The sequence below is a fragment of the Schistocerca piceifrons genome, chromosome 1 (genome assembly GCF_021461385.2).
Source record: "Schistocerca piceifrons isolate TAMUIC-IGC-003096 chromosome 1, iqSchPice1.1, whole genome shotgun sequence".
In the NCBI taxonomy this organism is placed as follows: domain Eukaryota; kingdom Metazoa; phylum Arthropoda; class Insecta; order Orthoptera; family Acrididae; genus Schistocerca; species Schistocerca piceifrons.
The window spans coordinates 396,709,129-396,736,670 of record NC_060138.1 but is presented as its reverse complement, the minus strand read 5'-3'; the positions used below and the strand labels follow the sequence as shown (position 1 = coordinate 396,736,670).

The window sequence follows — 27,542 nt, the reverse complement described above, 5'->3', positions numbered from 1 at the left end:
GGGTTAAGGAACCAGTCGACTGACACATAGTCCAGTGTAGTCCCACCGATCAGCGTTAATAGCACACGTGCAAGGTCCCACACTTCTGTGACGTGAGGGCATAGGAGACGATGCTCTCTGGTGTCTACGTCACCACATCGGCCGCAAGCAGCCGAGGGCCATAGGAGGATGGCCGCCAGGCGATGATTAGTGGGTATTAAATTGTTTACAACGCGATACCATAGCGCTGAAACTTCTGTGGGAAGGGCTAGGTGGTTGATATTAGCCCAAGCGTGGTGCCAGATGACCGACGGTCGTCTGTCCTCCAATTTGTGTGGTGTGAGCTGGCCTCGAAGCGCCTAGTAAAGGCGCTTCGATGTGCGTGCCTTGTCGGTGGCCACTGCTAGGATGTAACTTTGATTGAGGTGATAGTCCTTGACTGTCGTCATCCGGAATGGAATATGTGTCAAGCATACTGGTGCACGCGCCGATTGTAGGCGATAACGGTCGAAAAGCACCGCTGTTGTCCCACCTGGGTCAATCTCACGCAAAGTGGCGATACGGTGAATCAGGATTGCCGCACATTTGTGGGGAAAGTCAATGAGTCCAAGGCGACTATCGACTTTTGGCAGTGTACAAGTCTGTGCATCAACTTTGAATAGTGCACGCCGCCACAACAGGCAATATACTGTTTGTGAGATGGCTCTGCTGGTTTGTTTCGGTAGCGTAAGGAGTTGTGCTACATACCATGCCCGTGATAGGATGTAAGTATTAATCAGTTGGATTCGTTGATGGAGGTCGAGTCGTTGATCAGTGTGACTCACGCAAAGTCCTCTGATGCGCGTGAGAATCCGCCTGCACGTGAGTGTTAACATGCGCTGTGGACAGGCAGTCACCTCAAGACCCAAGATACGTTGTTCCCCTACAATCCGGTAGCATGGGCGTTCGATGGTCAATGATCGTGGTCCTAGTGGGATTAGCACCATTTTGTTGGATTTTAACATGGCACCGGATGCTCGTTCATAAACGTGGAGGACTCGGCGAACCGAATCGATGTCCCTGGCGTTTGCTACAAACACACCTACACCATCCGCCTACGCCACACTGCGGAAGGTGACGCCTGGGAAAGGAACACCATCGACCATCCGTCCGACGTCACGCAGCATGGGGTACAGCGCCAAAGCGATAAAATACACTGACAAGGGACACCCTTGTCGAACTGATCGTCTGATGGGAATTGGTCGTGATCTGCAACCGTTCACAATGATTGTGGAATTTGCTCCATCCAAGAAGTGCCGGATGACTCTTATGAAGTGCTCCCCGAAACCCATCCGCTACATAACGGCCAGCAGGTAGGATGGGAGACCCTATCGGAGGCACCGGCGAAATCTAGGGATCAATTGCAGCCGGGGTTCGAGCGTCGGCGGTGAGTGAGTAAGACAGCATCACGGTATATAGAAGCAGCGGTGAAGGTGGTTCGATTCGAAACGCCACATGATTGAGTGGGACAAAGTACCTTATTCATTCCCTGTTTAAGACGTGAAGCCACACTTCGTGCCACCAACTTATAATCAGTGATAAGAACGGTGATGGGACGTACGTCTTTAGCCCATCAGTGACCTGTGACCTTTGGATTAAAGCCAATACGTACAGCTAGAAAATCGGCGGGTAGCTCGCAACCAGCAAAAATCTCCTCGCACATTTTGCAGAAGCGGTCTCCTAACAGGCCGGAAAACCTAGCACTTCGATTAGTGCTGGAATGGCACAATCGAAGGGCGGTATCCTTGCGGAGTACCGCCAGAGATGAAAAACCGCAGTGTCAGGGCCTAAATGCTTGCAGCGTGTGCGTTCCACATGAGGGAGTGACATACGGTGGTGCGGGCTGATATGGCAACAGGCGACCGTCGAAAACATCGCAAAAGCAAGTGCCGGAAGGAACGACAATATACGAGAGCACTCGTCAACAGCCCAGTACTACCCTCCATGTCGAGGAGTAAACTGCGACTCCTATTTGAACGCCGCTAGCTGCCAGGGCAGTGGAGAAGCCGTGAGGCCGCCCCACAGCAGCGTCAGGCCGGTGCGAGCTATACTGGCGCGAGCTACACCTAGCCGAGTGCTTACGTCGTCCACCACCTACTGCATATGTGTGTGTGCGTGTGTACACACGTATTCTGCGTGCGTGCGGCGGCGACGACGACGACGTTCGCGAGGAGCTAAGGTTATAACTCCAAACAATTTAATTAAAATTATCTGTGACCAGACCATAAGAGACGCTAACGAGGCATCCGAAGGCACTGTCCTGTGCCCCCATAAATTACCAGCCTAGCGTAATGCGGCTGCAAGTGCGGTCCGGCTAACCGCAAAAAAAAAAAAAAAAAAAAAAAAAATTACTTAAGATAATCTTAAATTAACTAAAAGAAATCGTGGTGTGTAAGCAACTAACTACTGGGCACATCAACAACTACGACAAGTTTTGCTACCAGCGGAATATCTGATCACTGCAGAATGTTAACCCATTTCAGGCTGTGTTTTAATTAATTTTAGGTGGGCCGATCCCGGCGGTACTGCAATGCCGGGCCAACCCGCTACAGAGGTGGAGCAAGCCCCTAGCACTCCGTCAGAAGCCAAAAATGAGTTTAATATTCTGGTCGTGTGATGCAGGACGTATCAGATATTAAGCTGATAAGAACAGATACTACACTTTTTTTCCCTCCTACCTCCCCTATAGCCCTACCTTTTCCTCTCCAAAAATGCCGCCATCCTCTAGTGTCGACGCAGCACGTAAAGCAGGGTGTTGTTAGTAGCAAGACTTATTGCCATAAACCGAAAATAAAAGCGGAGGCATACTCTGCTATGCCTCAGGGGGCGACGACACACTACTCAGAAACACACCTCCCTCTGCAGGTGTGAGGCAAGTGATGATTTTAAAAACTAAATAGAAAGAAATAAATAAAGACAGAAATGAAGGCAAAATAAAAAAAAAAACAGCGACGCAGCACACTCAAACGAACTGGCGAGATAATCCCATCGCCCATAGAATTAACAAAGTAATAATCCTCTAAGATAGATTATGCGTTTTCCAATTTTCCAATAATTTTTCATACAAGGTTCACACAATTCGCATGTTACCAATTTCCATATTATCAGTATCACAGAACAGTCTACTCTAGTGATGCCCAGAAGGCCAATATCAAATCTGGGGTATGGGTAAGTCAAGGGTAGTTTGAAAGTCCGAGTGACAAAGATCCAGGGGTACACTCAGGCAATTCTTATACGAGGTGCCTTAGTTAGCCCGGAACACCTTTTGATAACCATGAACCATTGCAACTTTAAGAAATCTTGCAAAAGTAATGGTATATTTCCGGTCAGATTCCGCCAGGCGATGCTGGCTCCAAAGGTAGTCCATGAAAGAGACAGCATCTGCGAGGCAAAGGTCATAGATCGTGAAAATGGTTTGGCCCAAGAGACACACCATTGCGTTACGTCGTGTTCGGGGGTTGGTCTGAATACCAGGGTTAAGGAACCAGTCGACTGACACATAGTCCAGTGTAGTCCCACCGATCAGCGTTAATAGCACACGTGCAAGGTCCCACACTTCTGTGACGTGAGGGCATAGGAGACGATGCTCTCTGGTGTCTACGTCACCACATCGGCCGCAAGCAGCCGAGGGCCATAGGAGGATGGCCGCCAGGCGATGATTAGTGGGTATTAAATTGTTTACAACGCGATACCATAGCGCTGAAACTTCTGTGGGAAGGGCTAGGTGGTTGATATTAGCCCAAGCGTGGTGCCAGATGACCGACGGTCGTCTGTCCTCCAATTTGTGTGGTGTGAGCTGGCCTCGAAGCGCCTAGTAAAGGCGCTTCGATGTGCGTGCCTTGTCGGTGGCCACTGCTAGGATGTAACTTTGATTGAGGTGATAGTCCTTGACTGTCGTCATCCGGAATGGAATATGTGTCAAGCATACTGGTGCACGCGCCGATTGTAGGCGATAACGGTCGAAAAGCACCGCTGTTGTCCCACCTGGGTCAATCTCACGCAAAGTGGCGATACGGTGAATCAGGATTGCCGCACATTTGTGGGGAAAGTCAATGAGTCCAAGGCGACTATCGACTTTTGGCAGTGTACAAGTCTGTGCATCAACTTTGAATAGTGCACGCCGCCACAACAGGCAATATACTGTTTGTGAGATGGCTCTGCTGGTTTGTTTCGGTAGCGTAAGGAGTTGTGCTACATACCATGCCCGTGATAGGATGTAAGTATTAATCAGTTGGATTCGTTGATGGAGGTCGAGTCGTTGATCAGTGTGACTCACGCAAAGTCCTCTGATGCGCGTGAGAATCCGCCTGCACGTGAGTGTTAACATGCGCTGTGGACAGGCAGTCACCTCAAGACCCAAGATACGTTGTTCCCCTACAATCCGGTAGCATGGGCGTTCGATGGTCAATGATCGTGGTCCTAGTGGGATTAGCACCATTTTGTTGGATTTTAACATGGCACCGGATGCTCGTTCATAAACGTGGAGGACTCGGCGAACCGAATCGATGTCCCTGGCGTTTGCTACAAACACACCTACACCATCCGCCTACGCCACACTGCGGAAGGTGACGCCTGGGAAAGGAACACCATCGACCATCCGTCCGACGTCACGCAGCATGGGGTACAGCGCCAAAGCGATAAAATACACTGACAAGGGACACCCTTGTCGAACTGATCGTCTGATGGGAATTGGTCGTGATCTGCAACCGTTCACAATGATTGTGGAATTTGCTCCATCCAAGAAGTGCCGGATGACTCTTATGAAGTGCTCCCCGAAACCCATCCGCTACATAACGGCCAGCAGGTAGGATGGGAGACCCTATCGGAGGCACCGGCGAAATCTAGGGATCAATTGCAGCCGGGGTTCGAGCGTCGGCGGTGAGTGAGTAAGACAGCATCACGGTATATAGAAGCAGCGGTGAAGGTGGTTCGATTCGAAACGCCACATGATTGAGTGGGACAAAGTACCTTATTCATTCCCTGTTTAAGACGTGAAGCCACACTTCGTGCCACCAACTTATAATCAGTGATAAGAACGGTGATGGGACGTACGTCTTTAGCCCATCAGTGACCTGTGACCTTTGGATTAAAGCCAATACGTACAGCTAGAAAATCGGCGGGTAGCTCGCAACCAGCAAAAATCTCCTCGCACATTTTGCAGAAGCGGTCTCCTAACAGGCCGGAAAACCTAGCACTTCGATTAGTGCTGGAATGGCACAATCGAAGGGCGGTATCCTTGCGGAGTACCGCCAGAGATGAAAAACCGCAGTGTCAGGGCCTAAATGCTTGCAGCGTGTGCGTTCCACATGAGGGAGTGACATACGGTGGTGCGGGCTGATATGGCAACAGGCGACCGTCGAAAACATCGCAAAAGCAAGTGCCGGAAGGAACGACAATATACGAGAGCACTCGTCAACAGCCCAGTACTACCCTCCATGTCGAGGAGTAAACTGCGACTCCTATTTGAACGCCGCTAGCTGCCAGGGCAGTGGAGAAGCCGTGAGGCCGCCCCACAGCAGCGTCAGGCCGGTGCGAGCTATACTGGCGCGAGCTACACCTAGCCGAGTGCTTACGTCGTCCACCACCTACTGCATATGTGTGTGTGCGTGTGTACACACGTATTCTGCGTGCGTGCGGCGGCGACGACGACGACGTTCGCGAGGAGCTAAGGTTATAACTCCAAACAATTTAATTAAAATTATCTGTGACCAGACCATAAGAGACGCTAACGAGGCATCCGAAGGCACTGTCCTGTGCCCCCATAAATTACCAGCCTAGCGTAATGCGGCTGCAAGTGCGGTCCGGCTAACCGCAAAAAAAAAAAAAAAAAAAATTACTTAAGATAATCTTAAATTAATTAAAAGAAATCGTGGTGTGTAAGCAACTAACTACTGGGCACATCAACAACTACGACAAGTTTTGCTACCAGCGGAATATCTGATCACTGCAGAATGTTAACCCATTTCAGGCTGTGTTTTAATTAATTTTAGGTGGGCCGATCCCGGCGGTACTGCAATGCCGGGCCAACCCGCTACAGAGGTGGAGCAAGCCCCTAGCACTCCGTCAGAAGCCAAAAATGAGTTTAATATTCTGGTCGTGTGATGCAGGACGTATCAGATATTAAGCTGATAAGAACAGATACTACACTTTTTTTCCCTCCTACCTCCCCTATAGCCCTACCTTTTCCTCTCCAAAAATGCCGCCATCCTCTAGTGTCGACGCAGCACGTAAAGCAGGGTGTTGTTAGTAGCAAGACTTATTGCCATAAACCGAAAATAGAAGCGGAGGCATACTCTGCTATGCCTCAGGGGGCGACGACACACTACTCAGAAACACACCTCCCTCTGCAGGTGTGAGGCAAGTGATGATTTTAAAAACTAAATAGAAAGAAATAAATAAAGACAGAAATGAAGGCAAAATAAAAAAAAAAAACAGCGACGCAGCACACTCAAACGAACTGGCGAGATAATCCCATCGCCCATAGAATTAACAAAGTAATAATCCTCTAAGATAGATTATGCGTTTTCCAATTTTCCAATAATTTTTCATACAAGGTTCACACAATTCGCATGTTACCAATTTCCATATTATCAGTATCACAGAACAGTCTACTCTAGTGATGCCCAGAAGGCCAATATCAAATCTGGGGTATGGGTAAGTCAAGGGTAGTTTGAAAGTCCGAGTGACAAAGATCCAGGGGTACACTCAGGCAATTCTTATACGAGGTGCCTTAGTTAGCCCGGAACACCTTTTGATAACCATGAACCATTGCAACTTTAAGAAATCTTGCAAAAGTAATGGTATATTTCCGGTCAGATTCCGCCAGGCGATGCTGGCTCCAAAGGTAGTTCATGAAAGAGACAGCATCTGCGAGGCAAAGGTCATAGATCGTGAAAATGGTTTGGCCCAAGAGACACACCATTGCGTTACGTCGTGTTCGGGGGTTGGTCTGAATACCAGGGTTAAGGAACCAGTCGACTGACACATAGTCCAGTGTAGTCCCACCGATCAGCGTTAATAGCACACGTGCAAGGTCCCACACTTCTGTGACGTGAGGGCATAGGAGACGATGCTCTCTGGTGTCTACGTCACCACATCGGCCGCAAGCAGCCGAGGGCCATAGGAGGATGGCCGCCAGGCGATGATTAGTGGGTATTAAATTGTTTACAACGCGATACCATAGCGCTGAAACTTCTGTGGGAAGGGCTAGGTGGTTGATATTAGCCCAAGCGTGGTGCCAGATGACCGACGGTCGTCTGTCCTCCAATTTGTGTGGTGTGAGCTGGCCTCGAAGCGCCTAGTAAAGGCGCTTCGATGTGCGTGCCTTGTCGGTGGCCACTGCTAGGATGTAACTTTGATTGAGGTGATAGTCCTTGACTGTCGTCATCCGGAATGGAATATGTGTCAAGCATACTGGTGCACGCGCCGATTGTAGGCGATAACGGTCGAAAAGCACCGCTGTTGTCCCACCTGGGTCAATCTCACGCAAAGTGGCGATACGGTGAATCAGGATTGCCGCACATTTGTGGGGAAAGTCAATGAGTCCAAGGCGACTATCGACTTTTGGCAGTGTACAAGTCTGTGCATCAACTTTGAATAGTGCACGCCGCCACAATAGGCAATATACTGTTTGTGAGATGGCTCTGCTGGTTTGTTTCGGTAGCGTAAGGAGTTGTGCTACATACCATGCCCGTGATAGGATGTAAGTATTAATCAGTTGGATTCGTTGATGGAGGTCGAGTCGTTGATCAGTGTGACTCACGCAAAGTCCTCTGATGCGCGTGAGAATCCGCCTGCACGTGAGTGTTAACATGCGCTGTGGACAGGCAGTCACCTCAAGACCCAAGATACGTTGTTCCCCTACAATCCGGTAGCATGGGCGTTCGATGGTCAATGATCGTGGTCCTAGTGGGATTAGCACCATTTTGTTGGATTTTAACATGGCACCGGATGCTCGTTCATAAACGTGGAGGACTCGGCGAACCGAATCGATGTCCCTGGCGTTTGCTACAAACACACCTACACCATCCGCCTACGCCACACTGCGGAAGGTGACGCCTGGGAAAGGAACACCATCGACCATCCGTCCGATGTCACGCAGCATGGGGTACAGCGCCAAAGCGATAAAATACACTGACAAGGGACACCCTTGTCGAACTGATCGTCTGATGGAAATTGGTCGTGATCTGCAACCGTTCACAATGATTGTGGAATTTGCTCCATCCAAGAAGTGCCGGATGACTCTTATGAAGTGCTCCCCGAAACCCATCCGCTACATAACGGCCAGCAGGTAGGATGGGAGACCCTATCGGAGGCACCGGCGAAATCTAGGGATCAATTGCAGCCGGGGTTCGAGCGTCGGCGGTGGGTGAGTAAGACAGCATCACGGTATATAGAAGCAGCGGTGAAGGTGGTTCGATTCGAAACGCCACATGATTGAGTGGGACAAAGTACCTTATTCATTCCCTGTTTAAGACGTGAAGCCACACTTCGTGCCACCAACTTATAATCAGTGTTAAGAACGGTGATGGGACGTACGTCTTTAGCCTATCAGTGACCTGTGACCTTTGGATTAAAGCCAATATGTACAGCTAGAAAATCGGCGGGTAGCTCGCAACCAGCAAAAATCTCCTCGCACATTTTGCAGAAGCGGTCTCCTAACAGGCCGGAAAACCTAGCACTTCGATTAGTGCTGGAATGGCACAATCGAAGGGCGGTATCCTTGCGGAGTACCGCCAGAGATGAAAAACCGCAGTGTCAGGGCCTAAATGCTTGCAGCGTGTGCGTTCCACATGAGGGAGTGACATACGGTGGTGCGGGCTGATATGGCAACAGGCGACCGTCGAAAACATCGCAAAAGCAAGTGCCGGAAGGAACGACAATATACGAGAGCACTCGTCAACAGCCCAGTACTACCCTCCATGTCGAGGAGTAAACTGCGACTCCTATTTGAACGCCGCTAGCTGCCAGGGCAGTGGAGAAGCCGTGAGGCCGCCCCACAGCAGCGTCCGGCCGGTGCGAGCTATACTGGCGCGAGCTACACCTAGCCGAGTGCTTACGTCGTCCACCACCTACTGCATATGTGTGTGTGCGTGTGTACACACGTATTCTGCGTGCGTGCGGCGGCGACGACGACGACGTTCGCGAGGAGCTAAGGTTATAACTCCAAACAATTTAATTAAAATTATCTGTGACCAGACCATAAGAGACGCTAACGAGGCATCCGAAGGCACTGTCCTGTGCCCCCATAAATTACCAGCCTAGCGTAATGCGGCTGCAAGTGCGGTCCGGCTAACCGCAAAAAAAAAAAAAAAAAATTACTTAAGATAATCTTAAATTAATTAAAAGAAATCGTGGTGTGTAAGCAACTAACTACTGGGCACATCAACAACTACGACAAGTTTTGCTACCAGCGGAATATCTGATCACTGCAGAATGTTAACCCATTTCAGGCTGTGTTTTAATTAATTTTAGGTGGGCCGATCCCGGCGGTACTGCAATGCCGGGCCAACCCGCTACAGAGGTGGAGCAAGCCCCTAGCACTCCGTCAGAAGCCAAAAATGAGTTTAATATTCTGGTCGTGTGATGCAGGACGTATCAGATATTAAGCTGATAAGAACAGATACTACACTTTTTTTCCCTCCTACCTCCCCTATAGCCCTACCTTTTCCTCTCCAAAAATGCCGCCATCCTCTAGTGTCGACGCAGCACGTAAAGCAGGGTGTTGTTAGTAGCAAGACTTATTGCCATAAACCGAAAATAAAAGCGGAGGCATACTCTGCTATGCCTCAGGGGGCGACGACACACTACTCAGAAACACACCTCCCTCTGCAGGTGTGAGGCAAGTGATGATTTTAAAAACTAAATAGAAAGAAATAAATAAAGACAGAAATGAAGGCAAAATAAAAAAAAAAACAGCGACGCAGCACACTCAAACGAACTGGCGAGATAATCCCATCGCCCATAGAATTAACAAAGTAATAATCCTCTAAGATAGATTATGCGTTTTCCAATTTTCCAATAATTTTTCATACAAGGTTCACACAATTCGCATGTTACCAATTTCCATATTATCAGTATCACAGAACAGTCTACTCTAGTGATGCCCAGAAGGCCAATATCAAATCTGGGGTATGGGTAAGTCAAGGGTAGTTTGAAAGTCCGAGTGACAAAGATCCAGGGGTACACTCAGGCAATTCTTATACGAGGTGCCTTAGTTAGCCCGGAACACCTTTTGATAACCATGAACCATTGCAACTTTAAGAAATCTTGCAAAAGTAATGGTATATTTCCGGTCAGATTCCGCCAGGCGATGCTGGCTCCAAAGGTAGTCCATGAAAGAGACAGCATCTGCGAGGCAAAGGTCATAGATCGTGAAAATGGTTTGGCCCAAGAGACACACCATTGCGTTACGTCGTGTTCGGGGGTTGGTCTGAATACCAGGGTTAAGGAACCAGTCGACTGACACATAGTCCAGTGTAGTCCCACCGATCAGCGTTAATAGCACACGTGCAAGGTCCCACACTTCTGTGACGTGAGGGCATAGGAGACGATGCTCTCTGGTGTCTACGTCACCACATCGGCCGCAAGCAGCCGAGGGCCATAGGAGGATGGCCGCCAGGCGATGATTAGTGGGTATCAAATTGTTTACAACGCGATACCATAGCGCTGAAACTTCTGTGGGAAGGGCTAGGTGGTTGATATTAGCCCAAGCGTGGTGCCAGATGACCGACGGTCGTCTGTCCTCCAATTTGTGTGGTGTGAGCTGGCCTCGAAGCGCCTAGTAAAGGCGCTTCGATGTGCGTGCCTTGTCGGTGGCCACTGCTAGGATGTAACTTTGATTGAGGTGATAGTCCTTGACTGTCGTCATCCGGAATGGAATATGTGTCAAGCATACTGGTGCACGCGCCGATTGTAGGCGATAACGGTCGAAAAGCACCGCTGTTGTCCCACCTGGGTCAATCTCACGCAAAGTGGCGATACGGTGAATCAGGATTGCCGCACATTTGTGGGGAAAGTCAATGAGTCCAAGGCGACTATCGACTTTTGGCAGTGTACAAGTCTGTGCATCAACTTTGAATAGTGCACGCCGCCACAATAGACAATATACTGTTTGTGAGATGGCTCTGCTGGTTTGTTTCGGTAGCGTAAGGAGTTGTGCTACATACCATGCCCGTGATAGGATGTAAGTATTAATCAGTTGGATTCGTTGATGGAGGTCGAGTCGTTGATCAGTGTGACTCACGCAAAGTCCTCTGATGCGCGTGAGAATCCGCCTGCACGTGAGTGTTAACATGCGCTGTGGACAGGCAGTCACCTCAAGACCCAAGATAAGTTGTTCCCCTACAATCCGGTAGCATGGGCGTTCGATGGTCAATGATCGTGGTCCTAGTGGGATTAGCACCATTTTGTTGGATTTTAACATGGCACCGGATGCTCGTTCATAAACGTGGAGGAAACGGCGAACCGAATCGATGTCCCTGGCGTTTGCTACAAACACACCTACACCATCCGCCTACGCCACACTGCGGAAGGTGACGCCTGGGAAAGGAACACCATCGACCATCCGTCCGATGTCACGCAGCATGGGGTACAGCGCCAAAGCGATAAAATACACTGACAAGGGACACCCTTGTCGAACTGATCGTCTGATGGAAATTGGTCGTGATCTGCAACCGTTCACAATGATTGTGGAATTTGCTCCATCCAAGAAGTGCCGGATGACTCTTATGAAGTGCTCCCCGAAACCCATCCGCTACATAACGGCCAGCAGGTAGGATGGGAGACCCTATCGGTGGCACCGGCGAAATCTAGGGATCAATTGCAGCCGGGGTTCGAGCGTCGGCGGTGGGTGAGTAAGACAGCATCACGGTATATAGAAGCAGCGGTGAAGGTGGTTCGATTCGAAACGCCACATGATTGAGTGGGACAAAGTACCTTATTCATTCCCTGTTTAAGACGTGAAGCCACACTTCGTGCCACCAACTTATAATCAGTGTTAAGAACGGTGATGGGACGTACGTCTTTAGCCTATCAGTGACCTGTGACCTTTGGATTAAAGCCAATATGTACAGCTAGAAAATCGGCGGGTAGCTCGCAACCAGCAAAAATCTCCTCGCACATTTTGCAGAAGCGGTCTCCTAACAGGCCGGAAAACCTAGCACTTCGATTAGCGCTGGAATGGCACAATCGAAGGGCGGTATCCTTGCGGAGTACCGCCAGAGATGAAAAACCGCAGTGTCAGGGCCTAAATGCTTGCAGCGTGTGCGTTCCACATGAGGGAGTGACATACGGTGGTGCGGGCTGATATGGCAACAGGCGACCGTCGAAAACATCGCAAAAGCAAGTGCCGGAAGGAACGACAATATACGAGAGCACTCGTCAACAGCCCAGTACTACCCTCCATGTCGAGGAGTAAACTGCGACTCCTATTTGAACGCCGCTAGCTGCCAGGGCAGTGGAGAAGCCGTGAGGCCGCCCCACAGCAGCGTCAGGCCGGTGCGAGCTATACTGGCGCGAGCTACACCTAGCCGAGTGCTTACGTCGTCCACCACCTACTGCATATGTGTGTGTGCGTGTGTACACACGTATTCTGCGTGCGTGCGGCGGCGACGACGACGACGTTCGCAAGGAGCTAAGGTTATAACTCCAAACAATTTAATTAAAATTATCTGTGACCAGACCATAAGAGACGCTAACGAGGCATCCGAAGGCACTGTCCTGCGCCCCCATAAATTACCAGCCTAGCGTAATGCGGCTGCAAGTGCGGTCCGGCTAACCGCAAAAAAAAAAAAAAAAAAAAAATTACTTAAGATAATCTTAAATTAATTAAAAGAAATCGTGGTGTGTAAGCAACTAACTACTGGGCACATCAACAACTACGACAAGTTTTGCTACCAGCGGAATATCTGATCACTGCAGAATGTTAACCCATTTCAGGCTGTGTTTTAATTAATTTTAGGTGGGCCGATCCCGGCGGTACTGCAATGCCGGGCCAACCCGCTACAGAGGTGGAGCAAGCCCCTAGCACTCCGTCAGAAGCCAAAAATGAGTTTAATATTCTGGTCGTGTGATGCAGGACGTATCAGATATTAAGCTGATAAGAACAGATACTACACTTTTTTTCCCTCCTACCTCCCCTATAGCCCCACCTTTTCCTCTCCAAAAATGCCGCCATCCTCTAGTGTCGACGCAGCACGTAAAGCAGGGTGTTGTTAGTAGCAAGACTTATTGCCATAAACCGAAAATAAAAGCGGAGGCATACTCTGCTATGCCTCAGGGGGCGACGACACACTACTCAGAAACACACCTCCCTCTGCAGGTGTGAGGCAAGTGATGATTTTAAAAACTAAATAGAAAGAAATAAATAAAGACAGAAATGAAGGCAAAATAAAAAAAAAACAGCGACGCAGCACACTCAAACGAACTGGCGAGATAATCCCATCGCCCATAGAATTAACAAAGTAATAATCCTCTAAGATAGATTATGCGTTTTCCAATTTTCCAATAATTTTTCATACAAGGTTCACACAATTCGCATGTTACCAATTTCCATATTATCAGTATCACAGAACAGTCTACTCTAGTGATGCCCAGAAGGCCAATATCAAATCTGGGGTATGGGTAAGTCAAGGGTAGTTTGAAAGTCCGAGTGACAAAGATCCAGGGGTACACTCAGGCAATTCTTATACGAGGTGCCTTAGTTAGCCCGGAACACCTTTTGATAACCATGAACCATTGCAACTTTAAGAAATCTTGCAAAAGTAATGGTATATTTCCGGTCAGATTCCGCCAGGCGATGCTGGCTCCAAAGGTAGTCCATGAAAGAGACAGCATCTGCGAGGCAAAGGTCATAGATCGTGAAAATGGTTTGGCCCAAGAGACACACCATTGCGTTACGTCGTGTTCGGGGGTTGGTCTGAATACCAGGGTTAAGGAACCAGTCGACTGACACATAGTCCAGTGTAGTCCCACCGATCAGCGTTAATAGCACACGTGCAAGGTCCCACACTTCTGTGACGTGAGGGCATAGGAGACGATGCTCTCTGGTGTCTACGTCACCACATCGGCCGCAAGCAGCCGAGGGCCATAGGAGGATGGCCGCCAGGCGATGATTAGTGGGTATTAAATTGTTTACAACGCGATACCATAGCGCTGAAACTTCTGTGGGAAGGGCTAGGTGGTTGATATTAGCCCAAGCGTGGTGCCAGATGACCGACGGTCGTCTGTCCTCCAATTTGTGTGGTGTGAGCTGGCCTCGAAGCGCCTAGTAAAGGCGCTTCGATGTGCGTGCCTTGTCGGTGGCCACTGCTAGGATGTAACTTTGATTGAGGTGATAGTCCTTGACTGTCGTCATCCGGAATGGAATATGTGTCAAGCATACTGGTGCACGCGCCGATTGTAGGCGATAACGGTCGAAAAGCACCGCTGTTGTCCCACCTGGGTCAATCTCACGCAAAGTGGCGATACGGTGAATCAGGATTGCCGCACATTTGTGGGGAAAGTCAATGAGTCCAAGGCGACTATCGACTTTTGGCAGTGTACAAGTCTGTGCATCAACTTTGAATAGTGCACGCCGCCACAATAGGCAATATACTGTTTGTGAGATGGCTCTGCTGGTTTGTTTCGGTAGCGTAAGGAGTTGTGCTACATACCATGCCCGTGATAGGATGTAAGTATTAATCAGTTGGATTCGTTGATGGAGGTCGAGTCGTTGATCAGTGTGACTCACGCAAAGTCCTCTGATGCGCGTGAGAATCCGCCTGCACGTGAGTGTTAACATGCGCTGTGGACAGGCAGTCACCTCAAGACCCAAGATACGTTGTTCCCCTACAATCCGGTAGCATGGGCGTTCGATGGTCAATGATCGTGGTCCTAGTGGGATTAGCACCATTTTGTTGGATTTTAACATGGCACCGGATGCTCGTTCATAAACGTGGAGGACTCGGCGAACCGAATCGATGTCCCTGGCGTTTGCTACAAACACACCTACACCATCCGCCTACGCCACACTGCGGAAGGTGACGCCTGGGAAAGGAACACCATCGACCATCCGTCCGATGTCACGCAGCATGGGGTACAGCGCCAAAGCGATAAAATACACTGACAAGGGACACCCTTGTCGAACTGATCGTCTGATGGAAATTGGTCGTGATCTGCAACCGTTCACAATGATTGTGGAATTTGCTCCATCCAAGAAGTGCCGGATGACTCTTATGAAGTGCTCCCCGAAACCCATCCGCTACATAACGGCCAGCAGGTAGGATGGGAGACCCTATCGGAGGCACCGGCGAAATCTAGGGATCAATTGCAGCCGGGGTTCGAGCGTCGGCGGTGGGTGAGTAAGACAGCATCACGGTATATAGAAGCAGCGGTGAAGGTGGTTCGATTCGAAACGCCACATGATTGAGTGGGACAAAGTACCTTATTCATTCCCTGTTTAAGACGTGAAGCCACACTTCGTGCCACCAACTTATAATCAGTGTTAAGAACGGTGATGGGACGTACGTCTTTAGCCCATCAGTGACCTGTGACCTTTGGATTAAAGCCAATATGTACAGCTAGAAAATCGGCGGGTAGCTCGCAACCAGCAAAAATCTCCTCGCACATTTTGCAGAAGCGGTCTCCTAACAGGCCGGAAAACCTAGCACTTCGATTAGTGCTGGAATGGCACAATCGAAGGGCGGTATCCTTGCGGAGTACCGCCAGAGATGAAAAACCGCAGTGTCAGGGCCTAAATGCTTGCAGCGTGTGCGTTCCACATGAGGGAGTGACATACGGTGGTGCGGGCTGATATGGCAACAGGCGACCGTCGAAAACATCGCAAAAGCAAGTGCCGGAAGGAACGACAATATACGAGAGCACTCGTCAACAGCCCAGTACTACCCTCCATGTCGAGGAGTAAACTGCGACTCCTATTTGAACGCCGCTAGCTGCCAGGGCAGTGGAGAAGCCGTGAGGCCGCCCCACAGCAGCGTCAGGCCGGTGCGAGCTATACTGGCGCGAGCTACACCTAGCCGAGTGCTTACGTCGTCCACCACCTACTGCATATGTGTGTGTGCGTGTGTACACACGTATTCTGCGTGCGTGCGGCGGCGACGACGACGACGTTCGCGAGGAGCTAAGGTTATAACTCCAAACAATTTAATTAAAATTATCTGTGACCAGACCATAAGAGATGCTAACGAGGCATCCGAAGGCACTGTCCTGTGCCCCCATAAATTACCAGCCTAGCGTAATGCGGCTGCAAGTGCGGTCCGGCTAACCGCAAAAAAAAAAAAAAAAAAAAAAAAAAAAAATTACTTAAGATAATCTTAAATTAATTAAAAGAAATCGTGGTGTGTAAGCAACTAACTACTGGGCACATCAACAACTACGACAAGTTTTGCTACCAGCGGAATATCTGATCACTGCAGAATGTTAACCCATTTCAGGCTGTGTTTTAATTAATTTTAGGTGGGCCGATCCCGGCGGTACTGCAATGCCGGGCCAACCCGCTACAGAGGTGGAGCAAGCCCCTAGCACTCCGTCAGAAGCCAAAAATGAGTTTAATATTCTGGTCGTGTGATGCAGGACGTATCAGATATTAAGCTGATAAGAACAGATACTACACTTTTTTTCCCTCCTACCTCCCCTATAGCCCTACCTTTTCCTCTCCAAAAATGCCGCCATCCTCTAGTGTCGACGCAGCACGTAAAGCAGGGTGTTGTTAGTAGCAAGACTTATTGCCATAAACCGAAAATAAAAGCGGAGGCATACTCTGCTATGCCTCAGGGGGCGACGACACACTACTCAGAAACACACCTCCCTCTGCAGGTGTGAGGCAAGTGATGATTTTAAAAACTAAATAGAAAGAAATAAATAAAGACAGAAATGAAGGCAAAATAAAAAAAAAAACAGCGACGCAGCACACTCAAACGAACTGGCGAGATAATCACATCGCCCATAGAATTAACAAAGTAATAATCCTCTAAGATAGATTATGCGTTTTCCAATTTTCCAATAATTTTTCATACAAGGTTCACACAATTCGCATGTTACCAATTTCCATATTATCAGTATCACAGAACAGTCTACTCTAGTGATGCCCAGAAGGCCAATATCAAATCTGGGGTATGGGTAAGTCAAGGGTAGTTTGAAAGTCCGAGTGACAAAGATCCAGGGGTACACTCAGGCAATTCTTATACGAGGTGCCTTAGTTAGCCCGGAACACCTTTTGATAACCATCAACCATTGCAACTTTAAGAAATCTTGCAAAAGTAATGGTATATTTCCGGTCAGATTCCGCCAGGCGATGCTGGCTCCAAAGGTAGTCCATGAAAGAGACAGCATCTGCGAGGCAAAGGTCATAGATCGTGAAAATGGTTTGGCCCAAGAGACACACCATTGCGTTACGTCGTGTTCGGGGGTTGGTCTGAATACCAGGGTTAAGGAACCAGTCGACTGACACATAGTCCGGTGTAGTCCCACCGATCAGCGTTAATAGCACACGTGCAAGGTCCCACACTTCTGTGACGTGAGGGCATAGGAGACGATGCTCTCTGGTGTCTACGTCACCACATCGGCCGCAAGCAGCCGAGGGCCATAGGAGGATGGCCGCCAGGCGATGATTAGTGGGTATTAAATTGTTTACAACGCGATACCATAGCGCTGAAACTTCTGTGGGAAGGGCTAGGTGGTTGATATTAGCCCAAGCGTGGTGCCAGATGACCGACGGTCGTCTGTCCTCCAATTTGTGTGGTGTGAGCTGGCCTCGAAGCGCCTAGTAAAGGCGCTTCGATGTGCGTGCCTTGTCGGTGGCCACTGCTAGGATGTAACTTTGATTGAGGTGATAGTCCTTGACTGTCGTCATCCGGAATGGAATATGTGTCAAGCATACTGGTGCACGCGCCGATTGTAGGCGATAACGGTCGAAAAGCACCGCTGTTGTCCCACCTGGGTCAATCTCACGCAAAGTGGCGATACGGTGAATCAGGATTGCCGCACATTTGTGGGGAAAGTCAATGAGTCCAAGGCGACTATCGACTTTTGGCAGTGTACAAGTCTGTGCATCAACTTTGAATAGTGCACGCCGCCACAATAGGCAATATACTGTTTGTGAGATGGCTCTGCTGGTTTGTTTCGGTAGCGTAAGGAGTTGTGCTACATACCATGCCCGTGATAGGATGTAAGTATTAATCAGTTGGATTCGTTGATGGAGGTCGAGTCGTTGATCAGTGTGACTCACGCAAAGTCCTCTGATGCGCGTGAGAATCCGCCTGCACGTGAGTGTTAACATGCGCTGTGGACAGGCAGTCACCTCAAGACCCAAGATACGTTGTTCCCCTACAATCCGGTAGCATGGGCGTTCGATGGTCAATGATCGTGGTCCTAGTGGGATTAGCACCATTTTGTTGGATTTTAACATGGCACCGGATGCTCGTTCATAAACGTGGAGGACTCGGCGAACCGAATCGATGTCCCTGGCGTTTGCTACAAACACACCTACACCATCCGCCTACGCCACACTGCGGAAGGTGACGCCTGGGAAAGGAACACCATCGACCATCCGTCCGATGTCACGCAGCATGGGGTACAGCGCCAAAGCGATAAAATACACTGACAAGGGACACCCTTGTCGAACTGATCGTCTGATGGAAATTGGTCGTGATCTGCAACCGTTCACAATGATTGTGGAATTTGCTCCATCCAAGAAGTGCCGGATGACTCTTATGAAGTGCTCCCCGAAACCCATCCGCTACATAACGGCCAGCAGGTAGGATGGGAGACCCTATCGGAGGCACCGGCGAAATCTAGGGATCAATTGCAGCCGGGGTTCGAGCGTCGGCGGTGGGTGAGTAAGACAGCATCACGGTATATAGAAGCAGCGGTGAAGGTGGTTCGATTCGAAACGCCACATGATTGAGTGGGACAAAGTACCTTATTCATTCCCTGTTTAAGACGTGAAGCCACACTTCGTGCCACCAACTTATAATCAGTGTTAAGAACGGTGATGGGACGTACGTCTTTAGCCCATCAGTGACCTGTGACCTTTGGATTAAAGCCAATACGTACAGCTAGAAAATCGGCGGGTAGCTCGCAACCAGCAAAAATCTCCTCGCACATTTTGCAGAAGCGGTCTCCTAACAAGCCGGAAAACCTAGCACTTCGATTAGTGCTGGAATGGCACAATCGAAGGGCGGTATTCTTGCGGAGTACCGCCAGAGATGAAAAACCGCAGTGTCAGGGCCTAAATGCTTGCAGCGTGTGCGTTCCACATGAGGGAGTGACATACGGTGGTGCGGGCTGATATGGCAACAGGCGACCGTCGAAAACATCGCAAAAGCAAGTGCCGGAAGGAACGACAATATACGAGAGCACTCGTCAACAGCCCAGTACTACCCTCCATGTCGAGGAGTAAACTGCGACTCCTATTTGAACGCCGCTAGCTGCCAGGGCAGTGGAGAAGCCGTGAGGCCGCCCCACAGCAGCGTCAGGCCGGTGCGAGCTATACTGGCGCGAGCTACACCTAGCCGAGTGCTTACGTCGTCCACCACCTACTGCATATGTGTGTGTGTGCGTGTGTACACACGTATTCTGCGTGCGTGCGGCGGCGACGACGACGACGTTCGCGAGGAGCTAAGGTTATAACTCCAAACAATTTAATTAAAATTATCTGTGACCAGACCATAAGAGATGCTAACGAGGCATCCGAAGGCACTGTCCTGTGCCCCCATAAATTACCAGCCTAGCGTAATGCGGCTGCAAGTGCGGTCCGGCTAACCGCAAAAAAAAAAAAAAAAAAAAAAAAAAATTACTTAAGATAATCTTAAATTAATTAAAAGAAATCGTGGTGTGTAAGCAACTAACTACTGGGCACATCAACAACTACGACAAGTTTTGCTACCAGCGGAATATCTGATCACTGCAGAATGTTAACCCATTTCAGGCTGTGTTTTAATTAATTTTAGGTGGGCCGATCCCGGCGGTACTGCAATGCCGGGCCAACCCGCTACAGAGGTAGAGCAAGCCCCTAGCACTCCGTCAGAAGCCAAAAATGAGTTTAATATTCTGATCGTGTGATGCAGGACGTATCAGATATTAAGCTGATAAGAACAGATACTACACTTTTTTTCCCTCCTACCTCCCCTATAGCCCTACCTTTTCCTCTCCAAAAATGCCGCCATCCTCTAGTGTCGACGCAGCACGTAAAGCAGGGTGTTGTTAGTAGCAAGACTTATTGCCATAAACCGAAAATAAAAGCGGAGGCATACTCTGCTATGCCTCAGGGGGCGACGACACACTACTCAGAAACACACCTCCCTCTGCATGTGTGAGGCAAGTGATGATTTTAAAAACTAAATAGAAAGAAATAAATAAAGACAGAAATGAAGGCAAAATAAAAAAAATAACAGCGACGCAGCACACTCAAACGAACTGGCGAGATAATCCCATCGCCCATAGAATTAACAAAGTAATAATCCTCTAAGATAGATTATGCGTTTTCCAATTTTCCAATAATTTTTCATACAAGGTTCACACAATTCGCATGTTACCAATTTCCATATTATCAGTATCACAGAACAGTCTACTCTAGTGATGCCCAGAAGGCCAATATCAAATCTGGGGTATGGGTAAGTCAAGGGTAGTTTGAAAGTCCGAGTGACAAAGATCCAGGGGTACACTCAGGCAATTCTTATACGAGGTGCCTTAGTTAGCCCGGAACACCTTTTGATAACCATGAACCATTGCAACTTTAAGAAATCTTGCAAAAGTAATGGTATATTTCCGGTCAGATTCCGCCAGGCGATGCTGGCTCCAAAGGTAGTCCATGAAAGAGACAGCATCTGCGAGGCAAAGGTCATAGATCGTGAAAATGGTTTGGCCCAAGAGACACACCATTGCGTTACGTCGTGTTCGGGGGTTGGTCTGAATACCAGGGTTAAGGAACCAGTCGACTGACACATAGTCCGGTGTAGTCCCACCGATCAGCGTTAATAGCACACGTGCAAGGTCCCACACTTCTGTGACGTGAGGGCATAGGAGACGATGCTCTCTGGTGTCTACGTCACCACATCGGCCGCAAGCAGCCGAGGGCCATAAGAGGATGGCCGCCAGGCGATGATTAGTGGGTATTAAATTGTTTACAACGCGATACCATAGCGCTGAAACTTCTGTGGGAAGGGCTAGGTGGTTGATATTAGCCCAAGCGTGGTGCCAGATGACCGACGGTCGTCTGTCCTCCAATTTGTGTGGTGTGAGCTGGCCTCGAAGCGCCTAGTAAAGGCGCTTCGATGTGCGTGCCTTGTCGGTGGCCACTGCTAGGATGTAACTTTGATTGAGGTGATAGTCCTTGACTGTCGTCATCCGGAATGGAATATGTGTCAAGCATACTGGTGCACGCGCCGATTGTAGGCGATAACGGTCGAAAAGCACCGCTGTTGTCCCACCTGGGTCAATCTCACGCAAAGTGGCGATACGGTGAATCAGGATTGCCGCACATTTGTGGGGAAAGTCAATGAGTCCAAGGCGACTATCGACTTTTGGCAGTGTACAAGTCTGTGCATCAACTTTGAATAGTGCACGCCGCCACAATAGGCAATATACTGTTTGTGAGATGGCTCTGCTGGTTTGTTTCGGTAGCGTAAGGAGTTGTGCTACATACCATGCCCGTGATAGGATGTAAGTATTAATCAGTTGGATTCGTTGATGGAGGTCGAGTCGTTGATCAGTGTGACTCACGCAAAGTCCTCTGATGCGCGTGAGAATCCGCCTGCACGTGAGTGTTAACATGCGCTGTGGACAGGCAGTCACCTCAAGACCCAAGATACGTTGTTCCCCTACAATCCGGTAGCATGGGCGTTCGATGGTCAATGATCGTGGTCCTAGTGGGATTAGCACCATTTTGTTGGATTTTAACATGGCACCGGATGCTCGTTCATAAACGTGGAGGACTCGGCGAACCGAATCGATGTCCCTGGCGTTTGCTACAAACACACCTACACCATCCGCCTACGCCACACTGCGGAAGGTGACGCCTGGGAAAGGAACACCATCGACCATCCGTCCGATGTCACGCAGCATGGGGTACAGCGCCAAAGCGATAAAATACACTGACAAGGGACACCCTTGTCGAACTGATCGTCTGATGGAAATTGGTCGTGATCTGCAACCGTTCACAATGATTGTGGAATTTGCTCCATCCAAGAAGTGCCGGATGACTCTTATGAAGTGCTCCCCGAAACCCATCCGCTACATAACGGCCAGCAGGTAGGATGGGAGACCCTATCGGAGGCACCGGCGAAATCTAGGGATCAATTGCAGCCGGGGTTCGAGCGTCGGCGGTGGGTGAGTAAGACAGCATCACGGTATATAGAAGCAGCGGTGAAGGTGGTTCGATTCGAAACGCCACATGATTGAGTGGGACAAAGTACCTTATTCATTCCCTGTTTAAGACGTGAAGCCACACTTCGTGCCACCAACTTATAATCAGTGTTAAGAACGGTGATGGGACGTACGTCTTTAGCCCATCAGTGACCTGTGACCTTTGGATTAAAGCCAATACGTACAGCTAGAAAATCGGCGGGTAGCTCGCAACCAGCAAAAATCTCCTCGCACATTTTGCAGAAGCGGTCTCCTAACAAGCCGGAAAACCTAGCACTTCGATTAGTGCTGGAATGGCACAATCGAAGGGCGGTATTCTTGCGGAGTACCGCCAGAGATGAAAAACCGCAGTGTCAGGGCCTAAATGCTTGCAGCGTGTGCGTTCCACATGAGGGAGTGACATACGGTGGTGCGGGCTGATATGGCAACAGGCGACCGTCGAAAACATCGCAAAAGCAAGTGCCGGAAGGAACGACAATATACGAGAGCACTCGTCAACAGCCCAGTACTACCCTCCATGTCGAGGAGTAAACTGCGACTCCTATTTGAACGCCGCTAGCTGCCAGGGCAGTGGAGAAGCCGTGAGGCCGCCCCACAGCAGCGTCAGGCCGGTGCGAGCTATACTGGCGCGAGCTACACCTAGCCGAGTGCTTACGTCGTCCACCACCTACTGCATATGTGTGTGTGTGCGTGTGTACACACGTATTCTGCGTGCGTGCGGCGGCGACGACGACGACGTTCGCGAGGAGCTAAGGTTATAACTCCAAACAATTTAATTAAAATTATCTGTGACCAGACCATAAGAGATGCTAACGAGGCATCCGAAGGCACTGTCCTGTGCCCCCATAAATTACCAGCCTAGCGTAATGCGGCTGCAAGTGCGGTCCGGCTAACCGCAAAAAAAAAAAAAAAAAAAAAAAAAAATTACTTAAGATAATCTTAAATTAATTAAAAGAAATCGTGGTGTGTAAGCAACTAACTACTGGGCACATCAACAACTACGACAAGTTTTGCTACCAGCGGAATATCTGATCACTGCAGAATGTTAACCCATTTCAGGCTGTGTTTTAATTAATTTTAGGTGGGCCGATCCCGGCGGTACTGCAATGCCGGGCCAACCCGCTACAGAGGTGGAGCAAGCCCCTAGCACTCCGTCAGAAGCCAAAAATGAGTTTAATATTCTGATCGTGTGATGCAGGACGTATCAGATATTAAGCTGATAAGAACAGATACTACACTTTTTTTCCCTCCTACCTCCCCTATAGCCCTACCTTTTCCTCTCCAAAAATGCCGCCATCCTCTAGTGTCGACGCAGCACGTAAAGCAGGGTGTTGTTAGTAGCAAGACTTATTGCCATAAACCGAAAATAAAAGCGGAGGCATACTCTGCTATGCCTCAGGGGGCGACGACACACTACTCAGAAACACACCTCATTCTGCATGTGTGAGGCAAGTGATGATTTTAAAAACTAAATAGAAAGAAATAAATAAAGACAGAAATGAAGGCAAAATAAAAAAAATAACAGCGACGCAGCACACTCAAACGAACTGGCGAGATAATCCCATCGCCCATAGAATTAACAAAGTAATAATCCTCTAAGATAGATTATGCGTTTTCCAATTTTCCAATAATTTTTCATACAAGGTTCACACAATTCGCATGTTACCAATTTCCATATTATCAGTATCACAGAACAGTCTACTCTAGTGATGCCCAGAAGGCCAATATCAAATCTGGGGTATGGGTAAGTCAAGGGTAGTTTGAAAGTCCGAGTGACAAAGATCCAGGGGTACACTCAGGCAATTCTTATACGAGGTGCCTTAGTTAGCCCGGAACACCTTTTGATAACCATGAACCATTGCAACTTTAAGAAATCTTGCAAAAGTAATGGTATATTTCCGGTCAGATTCCGCCAGGCGATGCTGGCTCCAAAGGTAGTCCATGAAAGAGACAGCATCTGCGAGGCAAAGGTCATAGATCGTGAAAATGGTTTGGCCCAAGAGACACACCATTGCGTTACGTCGTGTTCGGGGGTTGGTCTGAATACCAGGGTTAAGGAACCAGTCGACTGACACATAGTCCGGTGTAGTCCCACCGATCAGCGTTAATAGCACACGTGCAAGGTCCCACACTTCTGTGACGTGAGGGCATAGGAGACGATGCTCTCTGGTGTCTACGTCACCACATCGGCCGCAAGCAGCCGAGGGCCATAAGAGGATGGCCGCCAGGCGATGATTAGTGGGTATTAAATTGTTTACAACGCGATACCATAGCGCTGAAACTTCTGTGGGAAGGGCTAGGTGGTTGATATTAGCCCAAGCGTGGTGCCAGATGACCGACGGTCGTCTGTCCTCCAATTTGTGTGGTGTGAGCTGGCCTCGAAGCGCCTAGTAAAGGCGCTTCGATGTGCGTGCCTTGTCGGTGGCCACTGCTAGGATGTAACTTTGATTGAGGTGATAGTCCTTGACTGTCGTCATCCGGAATGGAATATGTGTCAAGCATACTGGTGCACGCGCCGATTGTAGGCGATAACGGTCGAAAAGCACCGCTGTTGTCCCACCTGGGTCAATCTCACGCAAAGTGGCGATACGGTGAATCAGGATTGCCGCACATTTGTGGGGAAAGTCAATGAGTCCAAGGCGACTATCGACTTTTGGCAGTGTACAAGTCTGTGCATCAACTTTGAATAGTGCACGCCGCCACAATAGGCAATATACTGTTTGTGAGATGGCTCTGCTGGTTTGTTTCGGTAGCGTAAGGAGTTGTGCTACATACCATGCCCGTGATAGGATGTAAGTATTAATCAGTTGGATTCGTTGATGGAGGTCGAGTCGTTGATCAGTGTGACTCACGCAAAGTCCTCTGATGCGCGTGAGAATCCGCCTGCACGTGAGTGTTAACATGCGCTGTGGACAGGCAGTCACCTCAAGACCCAAGATACGTTGTTCCCCTACAATCCGGTAGCATGGGCGTTCGATGGTCAATGATCGTGGTCCTAGTGGGATTAGCACCATTTTGTTGGATTTTAACATGGCACCGGATGCTCGTTCATAAACGTGGAGGACTCGGCGAACCGAATCGATGTCCCTGGCGTTTGCTACAAACACACCTACACCATCCGCCTACGCCACACTGCGGAAGGTGACGCCTGGGAAAGGAACACCATCGACCATCCGTCCGATGTCACGCAGCATGGGGTACAGCGCCAAAGCGATAAAATACACTGACAAGGGACACCCTTGTCGAACTGATCGTCTGATGGAAATTGGTCGTGATCTGCAACCGTTCACAATGATTGTGGAATTTGCTCCATCCAAGAAGTGCCGGATGACTCTTATGAAGTGCTCCCCGAAACCCATCCGCTACATAACGGCCAGCAGGTAGGATGGGAGACCCTATCGGAGGCACCGGCGAAATCTAGGGATCAATTGCAGCCGGGGTTCGAGCGTCGGCGGTGGGTGAGTAAGACAGCATCACGGTATATAGAAGCAGCGGTGAAGGTGGTTCGATTCGAAACGCCACATGATTGAGTGGGACAAAGTACCTTATTCATTCCCTGTTTAAGACGTGAAGCCACACTTCGTGCCACCAACTTATAATCAGTGTTAAGAACGGTGATGGGACGTACGTCTTTAGCCCATCAGTGACCTGTGACCTTTGGATTAAAGCCAATACGTACAGCTAGAAAATCGGCGGGTAGCTCGCAACCAGCAAAAATCTCCTCGCACATTTTGCAGAAGCGGTCTCCTAACAAGCCGGAAAACCTAGCACTTCGATTAGTGCTGGAATGGCACAATCGAAGGGCGGTATTCTTGCGGAGTACCGCCAGAGATGAAAAACCGCAGTGTCAGGGCCTAAATGCTTGCAGCGTGTGCGTTCCACATGAGGGAGTGACATACGGTGGTGCGGGCTGATATGGCAACAGGCGACCGTCGAAAACATCGCAAAAGCAAGTGCCGGAAGGAACGACAATATACGAGAGCACTCGTCAACAGCCCAGTACTACCCTCCATGTCGAGGAGTAAACTGCGACTCCTATTTGAACGCCGCTAGCTGCCAGGGCAGTGGAGAAGCCGTGAGGCCGCCCCACAGCAGCGTCAGGCCGGTGCGAGCTATACTGGCGCGAGCTACACCTAGCCGAGTGCTTACGTCGTCCACCACCTACTGCATATGTGTGTGTGTGCGTGTGTACACACGTATTCTGCGTGCGTGCGGCGGCGACGACGACGACGTTCGCGAGGAGCTAAGGTTATAACTCCAAACAATTTAATTAAAATTATCTGTGACCAGACCATAAGAGACGCTAACGAGGCATCCGAAGGCACTGTCCTGTGCCCCCATAAATTACCAGCCTAGCGTAATGCGGCTGCAAGTGCGGTCCGGCTAACCGCAAAAAAAAAAAAAAAAATTACTTAAGATAATCTTAAATTAATTAAAAGAAATCGTGGTGTGTAAGCAACTAACTACTGGGCACATCAACAACTACGACAAGTTTTGCTACCAGCGGAATATCTGATCACTGCAGAATGTTAACCCATTTCAGGCTGTGTTTTAATTAATTTTAGGTGGGCCGATCCCGGCGGTACTGCAATGCCGGGCCAACCCGCTACAGAGGTGGAGCAAGCCCCTAGCACTCCGTCAGAAGCCAAAAATGAGTTTAATATTCTGGTCGTGTGATGCAGGACGTATCAGATATTAAGCTGATAAGAACAGATACTACACTTTTTTTCCCTCCTACCTCCCCTATAACCCTACCTTTTCCTCTCCAAAAATGCCGCCATCCTCTAGTGTCGACGCAGCACGTAAAGCAGGGTGTTGTTAGTAGCAAGACTTATTGCCATAAACCGAAAATAAAAGCGGAGGCATACTCTGCTATGCCTCAGGGGGCGACGACACACTACTCAGAAACACACCTCCCTCTGCAGGTGTGAGGCAAGTGATGATTTTAAAAACTAAATAGAAAGAAATAAATAAAGACAGAAATGAAGGCAAAATAAAAAAAAAAACAGCGACGCAGCACACTCAAACGAACTGGCGAGATAATCCCATCGCCCATAGAATTAACAAAGTAATAATCCTCTAAGATAGATTATGCGTTTTCCAATTTTCCAATAATTTTTCATACAAGGTTCACACAATTCGCATGTTACCAATTTCCATAT

General features: G+C 49.1%; 8 pseudogenes; all 8 read right to left on the bottom strand.

Moving 5' to 3' along the window:
- Positions 1 to 2,518: 2,518 nt before the first annotated feature.
- On the bottom strand, positions 2,519 to 2,731 carry LOC124720081 (annotated as a pseudogene).
- A 3,272-nt stretch (positions 2,732 to 6,003) lies between these two features.
- On the bottom strand, positions 6,004 to 6,216 carry LOC124720078 (annotated as a pseudogene).
- A 3,271-nt stretch (positions 6,217 to 9,487) lies between these two features.
- On the bottom strand, positions 9,488 to 9,700 carry LOC124720071 (annotated as a pseudogene).
- A 3,274-nt stretch (positions 9,701 to 12,974) lies between these two features.
- Positions 12,975 to 13,187, bottom strand: LOC124720595 (annotated as a pseudogene).
- Positions 13,188 to 16,468: 3,281 nt separating this feature from the next.
- On the bottom strand, positions 16,469 to 16,681 carry LOC124720065 (annotated as a pseudogene).
- Positions 16,682 to 19,962: 3,281 nt separating this feature from the next.
- On the bottom strand, positions 19,963 to 20,175 carry LOC124721260 (annotated as a pseudogene).
- A 3,281-nt stretch (positions 20,176 to 23,456) lies between these two features.
- LOC124721133 lies at positions 23,457 to 23,669 on the bottom strand (annotated as a pseudogene).
- Positions 23,670 to 26,940: 3,271 nt separating this feature from the next.
- Positions 26,941 to 27,153, bottom strand: LOC124720617 (annotated as a pseudogene).
- Positions 27,154 to 27,542: the final 389 nt, after the last annotated feature.